Source organism: Ovis canadensis, chromosome 21 (assembly GCF_042477335.2).
Source record: "Ovis canadensis isolate MfBH-ARS-UI-01 breed Bighorn chromosome 21, ARS-UI_OviCan_v2, whole genome shotgun sequence".
NCBI classification, from domain to species: Eukaryota; Metazoa; Chordata; class Mammalia; order Artiodactyla; family Bovidae; genus Ovis; species Ovis canadensis.
Window position 1 is genome coordinate 41,364,368 of NC_091265.1, and position 20,449 is coordinate 41,384,816.

Below are 20,449 nucleotides of genomic sequence, written 5' to 3' on the forward strand. Positions count from 1 at the left end.
ACGTAATAGGTATTCAGTAAACTATGAATGTGTCAGCAGTGACAGAATCATAAGAATTCATAGGTTTCATTTTGCCCAGTGTGTGCACACTACTAACATCTTTTTCATAGTAAGTCACAAGAAAGCAGATGTTCATCACACGCACCCACATCCACCCCACCACCCACTCCCCTGACCTCCTCCCAGCAGCAAAACCCCCATCCATCTATAGTTCAATCTCTCCGTGCAGATGACATTACAGGAAGTTTAGAAAAACAGATTCTCAGATGGAATATATATTACACGGGTGTTTTTAATACCTAGCAATTAAATCTTCAGAACAAGACAGAGAATCAGCAGGCAAATTTTCAATGTCTCCACTGAGGCTCGACCTCGAGGAAGCCAGACTCAGGTCCTGGGGTGTAAAGCTGGTTTTTCTAGGATGGGGAGCAGCTGAAGAAAGGGGGCCTCTCACACAGTCTGGCAGAGGTAAGTGATGTGCTTGCGAAGAGAGTCACACATGTCCCATTAGCCTGAGAAACTCCAACAAGCAACTTATAACCCAATGTTTTCTAAAGTACTCTGAAACATACAGAGATTTACACGTTAATTTTGAAAATCTTCAACCCCTTTCCCTTCCATTCCAAAACTGGAAGATTTTTTTGGCTTGGCGTTTTCAAAGTTTCACCTCTCAGAAAGCAGGTGACATTCTTCATCACTGTCATTTATTTCTTACATTTCTATCATGTACATTCAAGTGACCTGAGGGCCTTGTGGAAATGCAGATTCCAGTTCAGTCGGTACAGGAAGGGGCCTCAGATTCTCCATTTCTAACAAGCTCCCAGCCCAGGCCGTGGGCGCTAATCACATACTTGGCGTGGAGCGGCACACAGGACTCTAGCGGGTGCCTGCCGCCTGCTCAGGGTCCATCACAGGGAGACAGATGTCAGCAAGTTCTTCCTCTCCACTGAGCTTTTTTTTCCCTAAGAATGGGGCTCTTAAATGAGGCTTGAATATTAAAGAAGTCTATTTAAATCAAATTACAGCCAAGAGCAGGATTTAAAGCAAATGAATGACTTCTGTGCAGTTACTGTGAACCGGTTTCATCCATCTCATGGCATTAGAAAGCCTCCTGTCTCCTATGCACAGTCTCCAGGACTCTCTCGGGCCAGATCGCAGTGTCCACCCCTTCCCTGGACAGCCAGAGCCCCCTGCTTTCCACGACCTCACAGCGTCACTCAACACCCACCCACTACCTAACCCCTTCCTGTCATTTCACAAGGGGAAGAAAATGCTGTTCTGTTCCATGCGCTTGGCAAAAGTGGGAAGAAAAAGATGATATGCCCTGGAGGGAAAGTTCTATGGGGCTCAGAAGCTTCTCTCTGCATCCCAGCTCCCAGTCCACACTCTCGCCTTGGCCACAGGCAGTTCCTCAAACACTACACGCTACTCAGTTCCCAGGCCTTTCTCCTCACAACGCCCCCCACCCTGACAACCTCCCTTTCTTCACGTGCTCAGGGGCTCTTTCTCATTCTCAAATCTCAGCTCTGGAAAGCTCTGGGCCACTGAGCCAGCACCTTCCCCACGGCTGCTGCTCCTCCTTCAGCCACCTTGTCCCAGGGCACCTGGCTGATCTAGATCGCAAGTGCTTAAAGCGCATCCAAAGGGACAAGGAAGATTTTAAACTAGAAACACAAACAGATGATCCGAACTCTTGCTCCCCAGAAAGCACCTGCCAATGTGAGCGTGTGTATGTGTGTGGTGTGTGCGTGCATGCACTCAGCTAGCAAACGAGAGAATGAGAAAGTGGCATCATTAAAAAAAATGTTCAATGGGACACAAAAGGCTATTTGGAGGACAAGGCATGGGTTTCTGGTCCTGAATCAGGTGTAACCACCTGTGTGACCTCAGGAACTCACTTCCATCACCCCTCACACCTCTGTGCCTACACTTCACCCCAAGGAAGGGCTTGCTGTCTTCCCACGGGGTGGACAGCTTCCGTTCACCTTCCTTCTCTTTCCTAATTTTACTCCCAGTCCTTCTCACACCTGGTTCTTTTCCAGGACGTTATTTCTGAACACCATGCCCTTGACTATCACTTTTTTTACTCTCTACCTGCTGCCCCTTTGAGTCATGGAGATAATATGCGTGCGTGTCTGCTAAGTTGCTTCAGTTGTGTCTGATTCTTTGTGACCCTATGGACTGTAGCCCACCAGGCTCCTCTGTCCATGGAATTCTCCAGGCAAGAATACTGGAGTGGATTGCCCTTCTTCCTCCAGGGGATCTTTCAGACCCAGGGATCAAACCCGCACCCTCCTTCATTAGCAAGTGGGTTCTTTACAACTTGCACCACCTGGGAAGCTCTCTAACCCCACACTATAAAACTAATGCACTTCAGGCTTTCCAAGTCACATTTTCTCTCTACCAAACCAAGGTCAAAGTTACAGACAAACTTTCCTGATGTTCTCTTACAGCACACTGAACAGTGCTGGAAAATGCTGAAAGTTATTCAAAAGAACTGTACCATCTCGATCTTGAACTTGACAATACAGGCTCCCCACTGCCTTCTGTTAATGCTGAGAACCTCCTCAAACACGTCTTGTGTCTCCACTGAGAGCCAGAATCAACAAGCATTCACTGAGCACCTATCACATGCCAAGATTTTTTTTTTACATGATCCATTAAATCAATAATATGAGATAGGAATGATTATAGCCACTTCACCCAGGAGAAAACAGAGGTTCAGAAAATTAAACTCTGGAGACTTTCTCAGAATGACATAGATAAGACATCATGGGGCCATAGTCCAAAACTGTGCCCTAACTTCAAAGCCAGAACTCTTTTCATTAGAAAAGAGCATCAGTTTCTCACATTAGAACTGCTCCTTCTGTGTTACTGCACAGTGCCTGGTTAAATGCTTGGCACAAAATAAATATTTGTTGAATTGATTTAACTTTTGCCTTTGGGCGAGTAAACAAAGCCACAGCAACTTATGGCTTAAGACTGTATTAAGATAATTTTCTTACACTGAGAGATCAAAATGCAGCTTTATTTAAAAAGAGATAGAGAGGAATACGTTTCAACAAATGCAACAAGATCATTATTAATACCATCTATTCCCATGCATTTCTTTTCAAAGAACTAGAATGCAGAGGCAAAAGGTAAATGGGGAAAAATTATCTTTTTCCTGTTTAAGCCAGAGCCTCAAGACTCTTATTTTTGGTGCAAAAACATGTTTTTCAGTTTTCACACTTACTTTGAAATTGGTTGAAGATAACACATGTGTCTGAGAATCAAGAAGGTATGGTAAATAACACTAGCTACGTGGTGACTGACTCAACAAAGCTTCACTTCAAAAACTGTCTACATTCCCCTTGAAGGCATGAACTTTGTTTTATCCATCATGACATAATTACATAATGGTTGGATTAGTGCATGAATGAAGAAATATATTTATCCAGAAACCATTTAATCACATAACTCAAATCATTTTGAACAGAATTTAACCTGACCCCATAATAGCAATAAACTGAGAATCCAGTTGTCCCACACCCTTACCATCTTTGGGACTCATCAGACTTTTGTATTTTAGTCATTCTAATAGGTATGAAATGGTATTTCATTGTACCTTTAAATTGCATGTTTCTTATGACTAATGATGTGGAACTCCTTTTTATGGGCTTATTAGCCATTCCTAGATCTTCTTTTGTGAAGTTCTTGTTCAAATCTTTTGCCCATTTTTTACTGAGCTGTCTTTTTAATTGTCAACTTGTAAAAAGTCTTTATATATTCTGGATGGGAGTCCTCTGTCAGGTATATGCATTGTGAATACTTTCTTCCAGTCTGTGGCTGACTTATTCTTGCAAAAGCACGCTTATTTAATAAACCTGAAGCAAACTCACTCACACTCATTAAGTCCCTGGCTCCGGCGAGAAGAAAGCCTGTGGTGAGTGTACCAGCCCAGAGAAGGCTGCTCCAGCAAGGGCTGCTGTGCCAGATGCCTTGTTATACTAAGGCTGGGAGTCATCAGCATTCATCTTGAGGTCCTCAGTCTGTTCAGAGATGCTCTTATGCGCTGGGCACCTGGATAGTGTCATGGGACACCTAGTCCTATGAAAGACAAGATTCTTATGGGCAGCAGCACTTTTGCAGGGAAGGGAGGAGAGGAGATGCCTATGAGCTCATGTGTCCGTGTGAATAATACCCACAATAATAAACATCCAACAACCAGCGTCCATGAATGATAGCAACACAACTTTATATGAGATATTCCCACGGACACCCTGTGTCAACTCACATTTGTCTTTGTCTCTCCCACTGTCCAAGTCAACATCCACACAGGGTGATGAGAGACGTTCAATGTCACAGCCAATGCAGGCAAAGCTCCCCAAAAGAGTTTACATAGTTTGGTTTCTTCCTTTTTAACTAAATAATTCCTATTTAAGATAGAAAATTTAGAAAACAGATAAGCAAGGGAAAGTAAAACCTTACAAATCCCCACTTACAAGAGATAAACATTTTAATATTTCAAGATATAGCCTTTTACTCTTTTTTTTGTATGTATATATATTCTTATATTTCTATTTTTTTTAATGATTTCATGGAATACATACTGTTTTACAATCTGCTGTTTTTACCATTTTGCTGTAAATATTTTTTCATGTCATCGCATGACTTCTCTTTCTTGTAACTTTATATCAGAATATTGCCAGTTAACTGGAGAAGGAAAGGGCAACCCACTGTAGTATTCTTGCCTTCAGAATCCCATGGACAGAGGAGCCTGGCAGGCTTACAGTCCATGGGGTCGAAAGAGTCGGACACAACTGAGCAACTGAACTGCTGCCACCAATTGCCAATTAACAGGTTGTGATGGTTTCAGGTGCACAGCAGAGTGCCTCAGGCATACATATCCATGCATCCATTCTCCCCCTAATGCCCCTCCCCTCCAGGCCGCCACATAATATTAAGCAGAGTTCCCTGTACAGTAGGTCCTTGTTGGTTATTTTGCTTGACCTTCTATTACATCTATTTAATGGCTGGATGGTTCTCAGTTGAACAGATGCACCAGGGTTTATTTAACCAATTTCCTATTGTTGAAAGGACTGATCATTGGAAGAACTGATGCTGAAGCTGAAGCTCCAATACTTTGGCATCCTGATGCAAAGAGCTGACTCATTGGAAAAGACTGTGATGCTGGGAAAGATTGAAGGTAAAAGGAGACGGGGTAGGCAGAAGATGAGATGGTTAGATAGCATCACTGACTCAATGGACATGAATTTGAGCAAACTTCCGGAGATGGTGAAGGACAGGGAGGCCTGGAATGCTGCAGTCCATGGGGTTGCAAAGAGTTAGACACTACTGAGCAGCTGAACAACAACAAACTGTTGAAAATTTAGCTCATTTCCAATTTTTCACTCAAGTGCAATATTAAGGTAAACATTTTAATAACTACATCTTTGAGTATCCAAGATTATTTTCTTAAAATAAGTTCCTGGAAATAGAATTCCTGGGTTAAGAGCCACGCGAACATTTTAGGTTTTGACACAGCAAGTATGAAGCAGGCGCTGTGCTAGAGGCTTTAGCTGCAACACCTCCAACTCCTTGCAGCAACCCAGCACCGGCCATGCCTGGACTGGACAGAGGAGACCTCTGCAGCTCCATGAGGCTGAGGTATGAGGCTACTAAGTGATGAGCTGGTCTGACCCTAAGGCCTGTGCTATTTCCAGACTCTGTTCTCTTGGCCTCTGTTTACCTTAACAGAGAAATGGACTCAGGCACTTCAAAGGGCTTTTATTTAAAGTCACTGTATTTTGGGGGGTAGAGGGAGCTCCAATTATAATAATATCAATATCTAAGTGATTTAACCCAAGAAAGATGATCTCTTGTCTGCCTCACAGTCCAGCGTGGGGGCAGGGGTTGTGGGCTTTGCTCCAGGCAGTCATTCAAGTCCCCAGGCTCCTTCCATCAGTGACCCTCCTTTAGGTCCTCTGGGATCACGAATGGGAGCATTATTTGGGGGGGGGGGGTGTGCAGGACAAGCTTGCAAGTGGCATACATCCCTTCTGTTCATATTCCATTGGCTAGAATTCACTGATGTGGCCAGACTTTGCTACAAAGGGAGCAGGAACTTGTAGCGAAGCTGTGAGCCCAGGAGGAAGAGCGCATAGGTACCAGGGACTCCTGAAGCCTCTGTTACCGGGTTGAAGGCAACTAGGTTTTCCTACTAACCCTCAGCTAACTAGAAAAAGCCATGAATCCCTCACTTAGCCTAGGGTACAAGTTCAGCGCAGGTATCTCAGAGATAGACATCCTGTGTTCAATCCCAGTTCTGCCCTCCCAAGCTGCGTTCCTTTGTAAGGAGTCAGAGTAACAGTAGCTAACAGTTTTGAGTGCTCTCTCTATATGAGGGGGTATTGTAAATGGTTAAATCCTTAAACTTCGGAATCAGACTACCTATGTTCAAGTTTTGGCTCTATGGAGAGAGACAAATACGATATCCCTTATATGTAGAATCTTAAAAAATGACACAAATTTTTAAGACAGAAATAAATTCACAGACATAGAAAACAAACTTATGGCTACCAAAGGGGAAAGTTGGGGAGGGGTCAATTAGAAGTTTGGGATTAGCATATACACACTACTATATATAAAACAGGTAATCAACAAGGACCTCCTGTATAACACAGGACCTCCTGTATAACTCTACTCAATAACTCTGTATAACTCCTGCATAACTCAGGACCTCCTGTATAACTCAACTCAATATCTTATAATAATCTATAATGGAAAAGAATCTAAAAACGAATATATAGTGTGTGTGTGTTTAACTGACTCACCAGCTTGTATACCTGAAATGAACATGACACTGTAAACCAACTATATTTCAATAAAAATTTTTTTTTAAGTTTTGGGTCTGTCATTTACCAGCTGTGTGACCTTGGGCATGCTCTTAACCTCACTGTGTTCCAGTTCCTCATCACGAAAATGAGGCGAATAATGGAACTGAAATGCTGTATCCTCCACAGTTGTAAGGAATGAATGTGTTGTACCTATTAAAGCACTTAGCACAATGCCTGGCACAGACCAAACCTGATCTAAATTTTAGCTCTGATTGTCGGGATGGCGCGTGTGGGCATTACACTAAGTGCTTTGAAGTTATTGGACTCCTTTGCGCCACAGTTTCCTCCCCCATATAGTGGAGAGAGAATCACTTGCCACAGGGCTGTTGCTGCAATGAAGGGAAATTAGTTATGGAAAGCACAGTGAGCATCTGGCCGGAATGAGCAACTCCATGGATGGCAGGCACTGCAAGTCGCCCCCACGGGCTCTAATTCATCAAGGTCGGCACAATAGCTGCCCCCTGGGCTGCTGTCAAAGGTCACCAGCAACAGTCCCAGGCTCTCATTCAGGATGGGCCAAGAGGGAGAGAATTCTATGACCAGAGCCGTCTCCTGTGCTCATGTCCCGTCCCATTGTACACAGAGAACACGGTGTCGCAAGCACATTATTCCACTCCCGAGGATGCCGTGCACTGGCCCCTCAGGCTCTATTCAGCTTAGATTAAAAAGCCACTGCCTTTCCCAGCTGCTTTTCTGAAATATTCATCCTGCAGACAGAGATTCCAGTGCACAAGGCACCCTCCCTTGGAAGCTCAGGGGACTTGCTGGCAGCGAGTCCACAAGGGGGCCAGGTAGTGATGGGCCCACGGAGCAGGCTGGTCACCACCCAGCAGGCTGGCCACCACCCAGCAGGCTGGCCTAGAACACACTGCTTATACCTGCCTGGCCTCCACCTTCACAGCTCCCCTCTGCCCTCAGAAGCCTAGTAAGGCCTCTCTGACAGAAACCTCCTAAGCTCTGTGTCCCGGTCACCTGCCTGGATGTCCCACCTCTCTCTCCTTGGCCCACCCCTATTCGGGTAGGCATCTTGATCAAAAATATTTCTTTGGAGATCAGATTTATGGTTACAAGAGTTGGAGGTGGTGGGTAGGTTGGAGGAAAGTGGTTTAAAGGTACCAACTTCCAGTTATAAGATAGATAAGTACTAGGGATGTATTGTGGAGAAGGCAATGGTACCCCACTCCAGTTGCCTGGAAAATCCCATGGACGGAGGAGCCTGGTAGGCTGCAGTCCATGGGGTTGCTGAGAGTTGGACATGAATCAGTGACTTCACTTTCACTTTTCACTTTCATGCATTGGAGAAGGAAATGGCAACCCACTCCAGTGTTCTTGCCTGGAGAATCCCAGGGACGGGGGAGCCTGATGGGCTGCCATCTATGGGGTTGCACAGAGTTGGACATGACTGAAGCGACTTAGCAGCAGCAGCAGCAGGGATGTATTGTACAATGATGACCAAAGTCAACACCACTGTGTGTATCTATGAAAGTTGTTAGTAAAAATGTGAAAGTTGATACAGTCATCATAAAAAATATAAGAAAGGAAAAATTTCCCTTTTTTTGCTTTCTCTCTTTTTTGTATCTCTATGAGATGATGGATGCTAACTAGACGTATTGTGGTCATTCTTTCATTATGTATGTAAGTCAAAACATTCACCTATACATCTTAAATTTATACAGAGATATATGTCAATAAAACTGGACGTAGAAAAAGAAAATGCTTAGCCTTCTTCACCATAAAACCTGAATAAAAAAGGAATATCTCTTTAGCACCCAAGAGCCAAATGACCAATTGCCCAATGAGCCTGCAATTGCCCTGCTGTTGCGTTTGGTTCACTTCTGCCCAGGCCGTCCTGTCCCTCTCCCACCCCGAGCTCCCAGGACACCAACTTGCTCTTCAGAGCCCCACCTGCCTCACCCTCACCCCACAGCCCCTCCTCATTTGCAGCCCCCTTTCCCCTGGGCAGGAACTTTAGTGACCCTGAACCACCACACTCCCCGTCTTCATCCCCAGAAAGTCAGGGTCCCCCCCACCCCCTGATCTTTCATAAACCGCCGTACATGTTTTTCAATAAGACATAGGCACACAAGTTTTGAAAGGTCATCAACACCTGGGCTATATCTTATCATCTACCTTTAATTCATTCAGGCACTTAAATACTTAAATCATTAAATAAATCTGTACATAAAATATTTAATGAATGCCTATGTGCAGTCACTGTACTAGGTGCTAGGGATATAAAGTCTAATAGGTCATATTCATGTCTTCACAAAGCTCCTAGTCCAGTGAGGGAGAGAGACAAGGAAATATACTCAATGGACAGAGACATGACTGGGACAAGCGGCTAAGCACAGGGGAGAGAAGCTCCCCCAACCTGGGGGTCACAAAGGCTTCCCCGTGAGGCAATGCCACACAGAGCCTTAACACGCGAGAAGAGCTAGTTCAACAAAGATAGGGGAGCCAGGGCAACCTAGCAGGCAGCTGAGACTGTAGGGGCGCAGGCAAAGAGGCAAGAAACAGCAGGGGAATGGAGCATAATCTATAAAAATATTGAATCGCTATGTTGTACACCTGAAACTAATACAATATTGTAAATCAACTTTACTTCAATTTTTAAAAAAGAAGCAGCAGGGAACCATTATAACTCATTTAGAACCACTAGAGCTTATTTCGGAGAAGGCAATGGCACCCCACTCCAGCACTCTTGCCTGGAGAATCCCAGGGATGGGGGAGCCTGGTAGGCTGCAGTCCATGGGGTTGCAGAGTCTGACATGACTGAAGTGACTTAGCAGCAGCAGCAGAGCTTATTTCTCCAGACAGGGGTGGGAGCTGGGGCTGCAGAGGAATGAGTGGGCCTAGGTCATGGTTACAGGGTGGTCAGCTCAGCCCAGTTGGCCCTGGCTTTGCCTGCATTTTTAGCGCTGAAAATCCCACATCCCAGGAAGCCCACTCAATCCTGGGCTAAGCAGGCAGTTGGTCATCCTCGTCAAGGAGCTCTTTGGCGGGCTGAGGAGCTTAAACATTTTGCAAAGGTGACAAGGAGTCTACAGAGGATCATAAGCATGCAAGTGATATGATCAGATCTGTATTTATAATTTATTCAGAAAATCCACTCCAACCACTTCTGCCGTCCAAACAGCACACGCTCCTCCATGAACATCTCCACGGCACATCAGTCATTCATAATGCTTGGTGTGCACTGACTACCCATGCTTTGCCATGACACTGAAGGCCTGCTGTCACGGAGGACGTCATGGTAGATCGCCGGAGCTGGGAGTGCCTTCCTCCCACGCCCCCGTACACTTCATGGTTACCTACTCAGAGGCATTCCACTTCCTGGGCAACCTGTGAAATCACAGAACATGGAAATTCCAGAGATGGTTCAAGCACGCCAGGGTTTTCCCAGACCTGTAGATTTTCTAGCTAGTGCGTTCTGGACTTTCAGAGCCACGGGGATGATACATCTAACGCCAGGGAGTGGCAGAAGCCTAAGGAAATCCAACCTGGAGAGACTCCCATGGCAACAAGGTTGATGGAGATCAACATCACTGCACTGCGTTCAAACCTCATTAAGGCCGACTAGATTGCTGCCGGAACGGAGAGAAGATGAGCTCTATTATTTATTAGTTTTGATTGTTTGCATAAAAAGATTCCACTTATATGGTTAATTGCAAGTAATACAATACGCAGGGGGTGAGGAGGAACAGACGAATGGGAAGCTTTGTGAGAGAGCCTGGAAGGTAAAAACCATCATGGCAGTATTTATCCTGTCTGTAACTATATGGAGTACAAGATATTAATTACATAACTTTATTACATACATCTATAATTACAGGCACCCTAGCTATCCAAAATATTAACTAAATCTGCTTTTCAAAATGGTCCGTTGGTGACTTGGAGGAGCTAGTTCAATTCCTGATGCTGGTGGAAGCAGGAGGTGCCTCTTGGGAAAACACAGAGGGCTGGAGAGCGGAGGGCTGCCGTGATGGAGTTCTGCATACAGACAGCGAAGCAGTAAGAAGAAAGGCATGCGGGGCGGGTGTGGGGCCGGGGGGAGTCTCGAAGGAGTACCAGGCAAAGCAGGCAGTTTGAAACGAAAACAGAGAAAAGAAAAAGAAACCTCAGAGAAGCCTGTGTGGGGCTCCGGTCAGCTCTCCAGAGCCAAGGCAGGACTGAAGTGTTGCTGGAAGAGCAGAGTCAGGGCAGGGGAGGCAGCCATGCCCCGCAGGCACTGGGGGCCTGAGGCCACTGCCACTCTGTCGTGTCCTCCCATCTCTGTCCTTTGCTCTACAGCAGCCACTTGGGAGTCTGACTCAGGACATAACAGGGGAATGAAGAGAAGACAGACATTTTCTGGTGAATCAAGTGTGAAGTATGGGCGTGACTTCTTTCTTCCAACTCTCACTTGGAGTTTTCCCATCCACTGTCAAGGCTTCACAGCATCTCATCCCAACTACACACCCAGTACAGGTAACAGGCCCTGGTGCTCTCATTCTCTTACCAGGCCTCCCTCCGACCCCTTGGGCTTCTCCACCCAGTCACTAGGACTTCACTGTCCCTGCTCCCCACTCATATTCCATTTAGCCTTTCTGACCTTGAACCAGACTACAAATCCCCAGACATTCTCACCACCAGCTACAAGCAGACCTCACTTGCCCACCAAGAGTCCCCCAGAAGCCTTGCCCCTCCTCTCCTTCAAGACTCAGCCTCAGCAACAGCATCTCCAGGAAACATCTCTGCCTCGACCCCTGTATCACACTGAGGAAGAAGTTGAACAGAGGCTGAGGAATTTGCCCAAGATCACACAGCAAACGAGGGGTGATGCTGGAACTCAGGCCCAGGGGGTTCCACAAACACACCGATCCTGGGGTGGGGGGGTGCCAGAAAAATCAACAAAGGCCCAAGTAGCTCAGAGGCTGATCAGGATGCTGATCAGAAGACAGAACCCCCTTAGCAGCATCTGGGAGGTGTGTGTTGATCATCCATCCCTTCAGAGCAGAAAAACACAATCGAAGGTGTCATCAAACCTATCCTGGAGGTTTGGGCTTATTGTATAAAAGACATTGTCTCCTCCTCGGTAAGCGACTCCCTTCCTTACAGCTCTCCGTCTGCCATTTCAAAAGCCAATAGGAAAGAGATGCTTTTATTACAACCAGCCCTATCATAGCCAATAGCTAGGCGGTGCTCTTTATTAAAGGTGCATGCTGATTCTGAGTGGCGTCTATCAGAGATTCAGTGCGTGCACACGGCGCCACCACCCTGCACCTGCCAGGGAACTGATAAGATGCCTCTCGTTGGGTTTTGACAAGCAGCAGCACACAGGGATGCATCAGGGCCCCCACCGAGCCAGAGGCGTGTTGCCAAGGAATAAACTCTGGGGGGAGAAACAAAGAAGACAGGAACAATATCCCAAAGCGATGAAGGTTAGACATGAAAACGAAGCAGGTCCCTCCCCAAAATGCCCAGCCTCCATTTTCAGATGGCCTGAAAAAGTCCACTGCAACTTGGACGTGGAAAGATAAATGACATGTGTAGAGGGGTCGGGGCGGTGACAGCCCCAGCAGAGGGGGAGAGGTGTGTTTGCCACACGCATCACTTCACTGCACATGGAGCCTGTCTGATGCACACGCTCTCTGAAACCCTTCTCTTCTCTCCCCGGAGATGAGCTGCTTGTTCAGGGCCCAGACAGCTCCGCCTCGTCGAATGCTGTCTCCTCTGATCCTCCACCTGCCTCCACCAAGCCTCACCGTCTTAATCTATTCAAAAGGCTGTTACCCAAACGAACCTTCACACACTTCACATCACTCCTTTCCTTAGGCTGTTACACCCCAACTCCCAGCTCCTTTAACTTACGCCAGTGAAAACGTCTCTTCCATTTTCCCAAAGAACGGAAATGAAATTCAAATCCTGGAAGTCTTGGGGGAAATGGTAGAACCATTACCTTAGAAAGAGGAGACCTGGCTTGTCCTTCCCAACAAGTCTTTTAACCTCCCAGGGCCTAAAAGGTCTTGTCTGTAGAACGGGTCTGAAAGTACTTTATTCTGAATACCCAAGTCAATTTTGGAAGACCTATGAGCCAACTCAAAGACATACGATCAAACCAAGTCCACCATCTTCCATCATTCTTTGACATATGTGTCGTGCCAGGCACAGGGCTTATGGTCTGGGAACATAGAGATGCGAGGTCACAGTCCCTCCCTCAAGGAATGTATGGCCAGTACAAACACCCAGACACAAGGAGTGAGGCAGTTATAGCCCAGGGCTCTGTGTTTGATAAGAAGGGTCCTTCCATCTGTCTGGGAACAGGAAGAAGAGACAAAAGAGGAGCTGAAGTTAACGGATGGACAACATGAGCAAAAGCTTTCCAGGCAGAAGGCAGAGCTAGTACAAAGGCCTGGAGCTACAGGAGGCTTGCAATATGCCCTCCCACGCTCCCTGCAACATTCTCATTTGTCCTGTCCTTGTGCTTGCCTAGGGCCATACAATCAGCACTTTTAAACTTTTTTCAGATTCAATCCCTTTGTATCACTGATGAGAAGGCAAGGCCTGGAAAAAAGAGAGTTTTCCCAGGTGCCATACCAGATCTTCTGGTTCTTCTCTGGGGCAGTTTCCCCATCCTATGTGTTCCAAGCCTTCTCCAGACCCCTTATCACTCAAAGTCCCCTCAGTGGGAATGCTCTTCCTTGTTGAACTAGCTCCACCCCACTGCTCTCCTGACAACTGAGCCCAGTGAAGAGTGATATGAGTGGCGGGCAGCAGAGTGGAAGCTGATAGCACTCAGGGAAAGAAGTGACTGTTAATACACATGCATATCAAAATGCAGCTTCAGCATCACTCCCTCTAGGGAGCCTTCCCTGACCACTGCCCCAGGCCAGGTGTTCCTCCTGTTTTTCCAGAGCCTCGGTGCTAATGCCCGAGCAACTGCCGCACCAATGGAATTATACGCTTACTGTCTTCCCTACCAAACTGGGAGTTCCAGACAGCATCTGGTATATAATGGGTTCTCAAGGAATAGTTACAGATGGATATGGATATGGATGGATGGGTGAATGGCTGGATGGATAGACGGATAAATAGATAACTGAATGAATGAACAAACCTGTTTCTTTGAGAGGCAGTGTGAGATTGTTGAAGGAACTTGAAATAGAAACAGGAAGATTTGAGTTCGAGTCCAGCTCCGCCACTCATTGGCAATGTGAACCTTGGACGAGTCCCTCAGTCCCACAGAACGCCAGTTCTCTCTTCTGTAGTAGGGAAGTCTAAATGTACTCAGGTCAAGGCTGTCAGGAGATTTAAATGTCCATCAACCTGAAGGTATTCTGTCAACTACCCATTGCTGTGAGTATGTTATTTACAATTAGGATGCTTGGACAGCAAGTAAAAGAAAATCCATTTGATCTTAGCTTAAACAGAGGAATGTACTGACCCATCAGAAATGCACCAATAAGAAATTTTTGAGAAGGAAATAATTGTAGAAGTAGAGAACATGATTTTTCTAAACACAAGATTTTTCTTAAAGTAATCTCCACAAACCTGCCTTTCTCCCTTGACCTGTCTTTAAACCAGCAAGCTCTTGGCTATCACATCTTATCTGAAGGAGAATTGATAAAGGCTACTTGTAAGAAAAACATCCATGGCTATATTATAGTTATTCATTTAAGCAACAGGTTAAAGCTATAGATGTTTAATCTTCTTGCCTCGTTCTTCCTGAAATCCCCTTCAATCAAGCTACCAAGAAATTTCTAGTGATATTTGTGTTTTTAATAAACATGAATCTTTTGAGGAAATGCTAATAAAATGATCATAAACACACACTCCTTGGGTTACCACCAGAAGATAAGACATAAAGAGCTATAGCAATGCCAAGGGATAATAACATGGGATTCTTCTGTTGAGCCCTTCCAGGGGAGTTTAGTGTTTTCTGAGGTAGAGCAATAGGATCTGAACACCTGAACAGGTGAAAGCACAAGGCTTGGCTGTAATTCTGCAGAAAAATCCAGGTCCACCTAAGCCATAGCATTCACACACAGAAACAAACAACTCTACTCCTGAATAGCACCAATTGATGGACAGCTCTACTATCTAATTTAATAGGAAGGAGTGGCTGGGAGAACAGTAAATCCAGACTGATACAGAGCAAAAGCTGAACTTGGTTAGAAGGAGGTCGATATTAAAACTCAAGCACTAGGAAACAAACAACCCCAGGAAGAATTTTGCTAGAATAGGAGGGAAGGGAGCACCAAGGCCCTGCCCTGCTTTCTCCATGAGCAGTCTCTCGCCTGATCTGTGCCCGGCCCTCCCCTGGGATGAAGTCAGATAGGCTGGGTTTTGGGTGACTGCAGTGGGGAAGCAGAGCTCCTGTGGACGTGTCCCACCATAACTGCATGCAAGAAAGAGTCTACCCAGAGGTACGGAATAATAGCTCCTCCCTTGAGAGGATCATGGAGAGAACAACCACCACCAAGAAGTTGGACAAACCAGTCTCTATGGAGTAGCTCCAGGTGGTGAGGACTGGGCTAGGATTTGGAAGGAACCTGGAAGTAGAGCAAACTGTCATTGTCCAGGAGGAAATTTCAGTGTAGCTAGAGAGGAGGACATCAGGGCCCAAGTCCTGACCTCGAGGCAGAGCAAGCCCGGCAGGCAGCCTCTGCCCGGAAGGGGCAGATACAGTCAAAGTCAGTTTTTGTGTGCCTAAAGGAATGCCAATCAAGGCGGGTGGGGCACAATTCTAATAAAGAGGCAGGGACAGGCATCAGATCCACAGAGAAGGAAAAGCCTTGTAGGGGAATTGGATGATATGATGGGTGCCAAACTGCTCGGTGGGCCAAACAGTCGGGGAACAAGGTGGAAGGAGGGTTATGCCTCCTGAATGTCCAGATTCTGAACTGTGCTGGATTCATAATACTTCCAGAGTTAAGGCTTCTTAAAATCAAAAAGAGAAAATATTTTTTCAAAAAGTAAGGAGCTGATCTAGCTCAACAGCTTCTGGTTGGATTTTCTTGGTGTCTCTTCCTCTTTTGCAGATGAAGAAATCGCTATATAAAATCCACCATATGATTGATGTAAAGGCTCAAAACAACTGACTTCAGATAAAGCACAAGAGTGACAGGCTCTCCCAACCGTGCGTCCCTGGAGAATGCACCGTGGTGCCCTTTGTGGCCAGCAGTAGATGGCGGCTCACCCATCAGCCCGCACCAGACACCACGAAGAGCCCTTTAGTGAGGACGGTGATAAGCGGTACTTTAAAACAGACAATTATTTTAATCTTTGAGGAAAAATTCTCCTTGGATGCATTGAGTATTTTGATCTTCACATAGTCATCTGCTGGAACCAACAGGGAGCTATGGTGTCAAGTTACTGTTAAATATAATAAATATCAAGACAGCAAGGTTAGGTGTGAAGTCAGAAAAGCATGTGTTTGGGGTGGAGGGGAGCAGACCAGTCATGCATGTGGTGAATTGGGGTCATAATACATGTTCAGAATTAATGCACATACTGAGTTTTATTATCTAAGACAGAAACTCAGAAAACACTATCCTTGTTTTAAGCTTTATAAATTTCTGTCAAAATGAATGCATTGCTTTCATGTAAGTGATCTTGATTAAAGTTATCACACCTTTTCTGAGGGGAAGAAAGGCCAGTGATACGGGGCATTTTAGCCTCTACTTCCTCCCCTAAAAAAACGGGAGAAATAATACCTACCACTAAAAGTATCCTTCCATTCAGCATTCACTGGGTTCCAGCCACTCGCAGCCACATCCTTGATGCTGGTGCTACATCAATGACCACGAAAACCCATTTACGACTGTAAATTCCAAAAGTCAGGAGAAGGGACAAACAATAAACAAAAATGTAACCAAGGCTGCGATGTCATTTCAGGTAGGGTAAGTGCTGTGGCCGAAACAGCAGGATAAGGGCAGAGAGAGCGGGAAGTGGGGCTGGTTTAGACGATGTGGGCAGAGGAAGAGCCCTGATGAGGAGTGAAGCAGCCAAGTGAATATCAGGGGAACCATTTTCCAGGCAGAGGGAGCAGTAGGTGCAAATACTCTGAGGTGAGGATACACTGACAGGTTCAGCATGAAGCTCACTGAGGCTAAAGGGGAGATAAAAGGAGGGGGAGATAAAAGGAGGAGAGGCAGCCTTCCTGGGAGAGGTCCAAGCAGGCTGCATGAGTCTGGAGCGGAGGCGCACAGTTGGACCTAAAGACAGAAATGTAGGAGTTAGTAGCATAGAGATGGAAAGTAAACCAAAAGGCTGGATAAGACCCCCTGCAAAGGCCTAGAGAAGAGAAAACAGGACAAAGGATTGAGCCCAGGTACTTGACATTCAGAAGAAGAGCCAGCAGATTAAAAAGACAAAATCATTTATATAGGAGGAAAAGCAAGAGAGCAAAAGCCTTGCAAGGAGAGAAGGATCTGTTTTGTAGGAATGATATGGGGTAATATGTATAAAAGCCTCAGCATAAAGTCCATCAGGGTTGGCTCTCAAAAATGTTGTTTGCTTCCCCTTGGTTTCAGAGAGAATTAAGTACTGCAGGATTTCAAATAAGGAAGAAATCAGTGTGGACTGGAAAAAGGAACACTATTCCCCATCCCTATAAAAAAGAGCACAATAAGACTGGTTAAAGTTAAAATGAATTTTTCCTAGAAACCCCCACAGCCCAAATGGCCAAATGCTGTGAAATGATTAGAATCCATGGCTGATGAGGCCAGAAGGCCCTGAAATCTGGCTTCTGCAGCCATTTCTCAGCATCACTTATTACCCAAACCTCTCACACCTGATCTCCTCTGCCATTTCACACAAGTGGGGCTGGATGCTGAAGCAGGGCTCATCCTGCTTCCATTTGGAAGCAATATTTTCTATGCGCTTCAAGCCCGATGGCGTGGGGACCCCGTGTTGGAGGTCCCACAGCTCCCTTCTGCAGGCGCCCCCAGACATCTGGAGGAAGCACCGTCAGCTCAGCTCTGTTGTTTCCTGAGCCAGCTAGAAGAGAGGTCTTGCTGACAGCCGTTTAATACCCAGGCCACACTCCATCCAAATCAAATACAAACCCAGCTGTCATCTAACTCACAACAAATGTAGACCCTCCAGTGACGATCTGAAGGGATGAAGCAACAGAGAAAGCTTCCAGACCTCAATGGATAAAGGGACTTCATGGAAAGAACCGGAATAATCCCCTGTTCAGCCCTTTTCCACTAGTAAAGAACATGCACATTTGCTGTGTCACAAGACCCTGTAGCATCAACAAGGATGCCAGCCCTCTTTTGGTTGAAAAGCATCACCGACTCAATGGACATGAGTTTGAGCAAACTCCGGGAGATGGTGAAGGACAGGGAAGCCTGACATGCTGCAGTTCATGGGGTCGTAAAGAGTTGGACACAACTTAGTGATTGAACAACAACAATCCTCTCCAACCAATAAGGAAACTGAGGCACACAGAGACGTGATTGGCCAAAGAAAGCACAGTATATTTAGTAGCAGAGTTGGAATTGTGTCCAGGTTTCTCAAATGTTGCCTACAGCATGAATAGGAGGATTAAATGAGATGCAGAAAGGGGTGTGGATAGGATTCTGAGACATCAGGCCTCACAAAGTAGAATTAAGACAGTCGAATTTCAAAGCTTTCATTTAAATCCTGATATCCATCACTACTTCCCTATAGCTCAGATGGTAAAGAATCTGCCTGCAATGCAAGAGACCCGGGTTCAATCCCTGGGTCAGGAAAATCCCCTGCAGAAGGAGATGGCAACCCACTCCAGTATTCTTGCCTGGAGAATCCCATGGACAAAGGAGCCTGGGGGACTACAGTCCATGGGTCACAAAGAGTCGGACATGAGTGAGTGACTAACACACACACATCCAACACTAGACAAGTTACTGTTAACCGCCCTGTCCTTCAATTGCCTCACCTAACCACACCAACCTTCTTCCAGGATCATGGTAAATTACGCTCAGTCAGAAGGTGCACAAGCGGTTCACAAAGCCGACTGACATCAGATGGTGAGGATTTGAGTGCTGGCTCCTCTAAAAGTTACAGAGACAAGGAACAGTACCTTCCTGTCAGGGTTTTTCTGAAGACTAAGTGAAACGCATGCAGAAGTTTCAGTATAGAATAATACAGAATAGGACATAATAGATGTTTAATAAAGCTTGGTTGATGCAGCTGCTTTCACCTTTCTGCAATTCTTTCCCATTGATGGCAAGACTTACAGAGGTTAACCATCTACTTGTGATGCCCAAGTTTTTCCATCTGTAAAATGGGGGCATGAAATAGATGGTCTCAAGGAACATTTACCTTGAGATATTCTATGAGGCTACTGGTGTCTCAAGGAGATGCCTCTTCCCAGAGAATCATGGAATCCTCCCAAAACTCAGAGCTGGAAAGCCCAGCTGTCTGCTGTCATACAGCCTGGAAGCCACATCACTGGCGCAGGTCCCCTTAACATTAACTATCGGCAAACCTGGCCTTTGAAGCAACTTCAAGTGGTGTATCTGTCCATGGTGGGGAGCCAGGAGCGCGGGCGCCATGCTCTCCTCAGCGGTTACCCAAGTCCATCCTCTGACTGAGCACACACCCAGGCCATTTCAGGACACAAAGAAAGTTGCAGAAAGACGGGACTTCTGGATGGTTTACTCCTCCCTCCCTCCTGCCTAAATAAGTATTCTACTCCATGTTGTAATTACTCTCCTCTCAGTCCAAAATATTTAGCAGAAACATTTTAGGAGTGTGCAAACACCTGCCACAAAGCTGTGTCATATGAGGCCTTTTACTGCTCAGGGTCCCCCAATATCAGGTGACACACCCTCTCCTACACACGAGACCAATGCATCTGGGTAATTAGAATCAGACTCTGCTGCAGAGTTTGAGAAAAACATGCTGAGCAAAATGTTACAAGGCATCTTGCCTTCTTCCCCCACCTCCCAACACCAGCTCAGTGCAAAGGTTTCTCCAATAAGAAGACTTAACCATCTCCTCATCAGCCATTCTTTCACCCATTCAAGCCAAATTGGTATTTGATGCAACAGGGAAATGTGTTGAGTACATTACTAATCAGACTCAGCAAAGGAAAGGTCATGGGGGTGACTGGCACAATTACGGGATGTGGGCAACAGGCCAATGAGAGTGTGCAAGGGAGGAGCAGAAATCGATGGCTATGAAATTATGGAGCGTTATGAATAGTTGGAGGCAACTGAAAGGCTGACATTCTGCCCAAACCAGACATGTGCAAGGCTTCCATCTTCAACTGTCTTCAACTGTTATTAAAAGGAAGACTTCTTGGCCCCGAGGCAGCCAGTACAGGAACTGAATCCAGAAGGCTTAAACCAGGTCTTAGGCACAAGAGTCACTTGGTGGGGAAGATGCAGTTGGAAATGTATCAGACGGCTTAGAGCTCCAGCAAGTAAAGAGATGTCAAGGTCCCCACCAAAGGAAACTAGGCTTGTTATCTTTCGATTTCCTTATGCAGTTGCTCAATATTCTCAATAGCCTCAGGAGGACGTGTGTTTCCAAGAGACTTTTCCAGATAGAGTGTGCTGGGGTACAGAAATGGCACCCAAACTGCCTTAACTGGACAA

At 45.9% G+C, this 20,449-nt stretch overlaps 1 long non-coding RNA gene across 1 annotated transcript in view; it reads right to left on the minus strand.

Moving 5' to 3' along the window:
- Positions 1-2,996: 2,996 nt before the first annotated feature.
- LOC138929800 (uncharacterized) overlaps positions 2,997-20,449 on the minus strand; it is a 44,013-nt gene continuing 26,560 nt past the window's right edge. The window contains exon 3 of the long non-coding RNA XR_011445985.1: positions 2,997-4,415. This is a non-coding gene — a long non-coding RNA (uncharacterized lncRNA). The remainder of the gene's footprint in view (positions 4,416-20,449) is intronic.